Source organism: Equus quagga, unplaced genomic scaffold (genome assembly GCF_021613505.1).
Source record: "Equus quagga isolate Etosha38 unplaced genomic scaffold, UCLA_HA_Equagga_1.0 73442_RagTag, whole genome shotgun sequence".
NCBI classification, from domain to species: Eukaryota; Metazoa; Chordata; class Mammalia; order Perissodactyla; family Equidae; genus Equus; species Equus quagga.
In genome coordinates this window covers 1780480-1784484 of record NW_025802777.1, presented here as the reverse complement: position 1 = coordinate 1784484, position 4005 = coordinate 1780480, and positions in this window count along the sequence as shown.

The window sequence follows — 4005 nt, the reverse complement described above, 5'->3', positions numbered from 1 at the left end:
CGGTCCAACTCCATCTCCTGAGAGAAACAGAAATGTGCCTGCCATTGTTGTCCTGTGATCATGATGTAGTCTTTCTCTCTCCAAACATAAAGAGGTTTAAAGCTGACACAGCAACTGAGCAGAGAGCACAGCCCACCCACGGCCTCTTCCTATATCGGTCTACATCACAATGAAATCTTTAGGGAGGTAATCCTGCATACATCCCGACAGGCACTCACCAGAAAACAACCATCCAGTGGGACTGGGGACGGCAGCACCTCCCACGGGCACAGCGCCCTGCCCCTGAGCAAGCAGATGACTTCTTTCTCTTCAGCGAAGGTGTGGTCAGTAGGGGACCTCCCTCTTTTTTCTCTCCTGGATAGCCCGGTGCCACACCAACCTTATTAACCGTGAGGATGATGAAAAACTTTACAAATCCAGCAAATGGAGTTTAAAGAGTGGTCACCTCTTTGGGGTGGTCCACCAGAAGTTCGGATTCACCCTCTCGGGGTGAGGCTTCTGGGTCTGATGCCCCTGGGTAGTGAGGAGACAGATAAGGACCCTCCTCCTTGCTAGGCTACTGACGGAGGTCTGCAAGGGACCACGAGATAGGTTTGAGTCTCAGATCTCGAGGGCAAGTGTGCAAGAAACACCATTTTCCTTATATTCTATGATTCTTGTTCTGGCCAGACCCCCATGCAGCTGCAATGGCAGAAATGCCCAGTTCACTCATTTTGAGCTTCTTTAATGAACCTCGTTACAAGGACTGCATCCCGGGGAACAGAATTGTGCTGGAGAAGGGCAGAGATGGAAACACCTTACAGAAGATTATCATTATTTGCTGTAAGTTTTCAACTCTGTGAACTAATAAGAAACCAATAAAGAAGGAAAGAAAGATCCCCGAGGATGCTCCTCACTCCTCTTTCCTGTTCCTGTGCAGATCCTGGGGCATTTATAAGCCTACGCTGACCCCTGCTGACGTCATTCGGAAGTGGATGTTCGGGTACCACGGGCTCCCACCGCCAGCTCCCCACCCACATCTTCTCTTTGATTTCCTCACCTGTGGGTTTGAAAATATAAACCTGGAAAGGAACGCTCCCCCGTGTTTTGCTTGCCTCCCCCTGACATGGCGGACGTCAATGTTGCTTATGAGCCTGTGGCACGATGACTGCGTGGCGTTCTTCCCACCCTGTACTTGGCTCTTTCTGAAGCTGGAAGGTGGTAAAAAGGAGGAGGAGGAGAGGGTCTCCAGGCTGGGCAGCAAAGGAACTGAGGAGCCTGAGTGGCGCCTGGTCTCAGACCACAGCCTCTGACGGGGAAGGCTTGGCGACAGGTTTGGGGCCACTGATCCCTGGCAAAGCCTCTGCTCTGTTTATCTGGGAAGAAAGAGCCGTCGCAGTTGTCCACCGAAGCGAATCTTATTTTAGAACCAAATTTGAGGTATTTTGGGTGTGGGTCATGTTGGTGAATTTTATGGGCTGAACTGTGTCCCCCCAAAATTCATACACTGGAGTCCTGACGCCCAGCACCCCAGGATGTGACCTTATTTGGAGATAGTCTTAAAAGAGATGATCAAGGTGAAATGAGGTCATTAGGGTGGGTCCTACTCCAGTCTGACTGGTGTCCTTATAAGAAGAGGAGATGAGGACACGGACACACATAGAGGGATGGCCAGATGAGGACGCAGGGAGAAGACAGCGTCTACACTCCAAGGAGAGAGGCCTCGGAGGAACCAAACCAGCCGACACCTGGATCTCGGACTTCTGGCCTCCAGGCTTTGAGAGAATAAATTTCTGTTGATTACGTCACCCAGTCTGTGGTACCTTGGCACGGCAGCCACAGGACACCAAGACAGTGCACGACAAACACTGATATAAACACCAAGAAATGTACCCCTTTGAAGGGCTGAATATTGGCCAGGTCGTGCAGCTCAGCACAAGACACCTAATAAGTGTCACCATCAACTGAGCCTGTTAAAAGTGCCCACATCCACACACTACCTCTCCTGACATTTTTCTGTACTTGTTTTTAAACAGTAAACGTGAAACTCGGACTCTCCGCATGCAGGTTTGTGTGAGGAGTATAGGCAAGAACCAGGGGCCCAGACATCCTTCAGCTCCCAGCCCTGAGGAAGAAAGAGGGCTGCTGACAGGTGCCGCCAGACTCCCCAGCTCCTATCTCCCGCCCCCAGGTATATTCGGGAGTCCCTGGGGGAGCTCACCGGTGCTCAAGAAGGAGTCTGTTGGCACAGCCGCCGAGCTTCCTCACTGAGCCCGCTGCCCTCCTCTGTCCCTCACTGGAGAGGCCTCAGGTGGCTTTGCCAACCTGCCATCTGGAGGAAGGCCAGGCACCCACCTGGGGTCACCACCCAGTGCTCCCATCGCCTCTAGTGCTCCTAACACAGCGCAAGGGTGGGGCGTCTTCTCCCCTCTGAGCCACCTTGTCACCTGGTCTCGGGGGCTCACAAAGTCCTGCACACGGCCATAACTGCTCCCTCCTCCTTCAGGCCCCAGATCAGTCCGAGGAGCTGTGGAGGGCGGAGGTGGGGAACACAGGCACCCATTTCCACCCGCACTCAGAGCCCCTCTGCCTCCAGCCCCCCCCCCCCCCACTGAAAGCCTGTTGTCAGCATTTGCACACGCCGAGACCACAATCAGGAACCCCAAGAAGATCAACCAAAATCCTAGTACACAAGAAGGGAATTCAGCAAGGTGGCTGAGCTCAAAGACAAAGTTCTGCTGTCAGTAGCTTTTGTTTCTGCCAACATCACTGAGATGTGATGGCGGGAAATGTCCCCTTTACAGGGCAATGGCAACACAGCATAAAACGTCTCGGAAGACACTTACAAGAACCTTCCTATACCATCAAGGGGCACAGAAAGAGGCTGGAACGGGTGGAAAGGCGAGCCCTGGCCTTGAATGGAAGCAGTCAATGGCACACGGATGCCAGTCTCCCTAAATTAGTCCGCAGAGGGATCACGATCTCATTAAAATCACAAAAAGGATATTTCAGGGAGACGTGAATGGATTCTAACATTCATGTGGAAAAACAAACATTCAGGAGTGACTAACAAAATCCTAAAAGAGCAATGGGATTATATAACCCGTTAGAGAGCCACAGTCATGCAACCAGCCAGGCGGTACCACTGGATTTCAGACAGGGATCGAAGATGTAAACGGTAAGGCCAGTCTGGCCCTGAAACATCTGGGCATTGACGCATGGGAAAAGTGGAGGATGGGATGACTGGGAGAGTTGGAGGATTATGGCAATGGTGTGGGGACACCATCTGGGGAAAAAAAGGTTGGAATCATTGCACACACACACAAAAAGGAATCAAAGTTGTAAACGTGAAAAATGAAATTATGAAACTACTAGAAGACGCCATGTGAGAATTTCAATTGTCTTAGAGTGGGGGTAAGGCCTTTGTAAGCGTGACACAAAAATCCAGACCTATAAATGGAAAAACAGATAAATTCAACTAAAAATGTGAGTTTTTTAAAAGCATCATAAAGAAAATTAAAAAGTAAAAGTTAAGCTGGAAAAGCTATGTGCCACTCCTTCCCCCAGTCCAGCCTGCCTCCTCCAGGAAGCTCTCCTGGCTGGCTGTCCAGCCCCCCCAGGCTGATTCCCCCTGAACTCCCAGGGCAGGCGTGTCTGCAGGACCCCGGTGCTGTTAGTCATGCGCTGCCTTGTTCTGCCATTTGCTGTCACTTGTTTGTGTAGACATTGCTTCTTTCAATGGGTTGCAGCAGTGACCATGTGACAAGGTCACTGGAAGCCCCAGGAGCTGGGCAGGAAGTGGCACTGGGTAAGATCTGTTATGGTGATTCCCCTGTGAACCTGCTCCATTCTGTGGTCCAGGGTTTCTCAACCACAGCGTTCTTGACATTTGGGGGTGGGTAATACTTTGCTGGGGGGGCTGTCCTGTGCATTGTGGGACATTTAGCAGCATCCTTGGCCTGGACCCAAGATGCCAGCAGTTTCCCTCCTTGACAGTAATAATAACCAAAAATGTCTCCAGACACT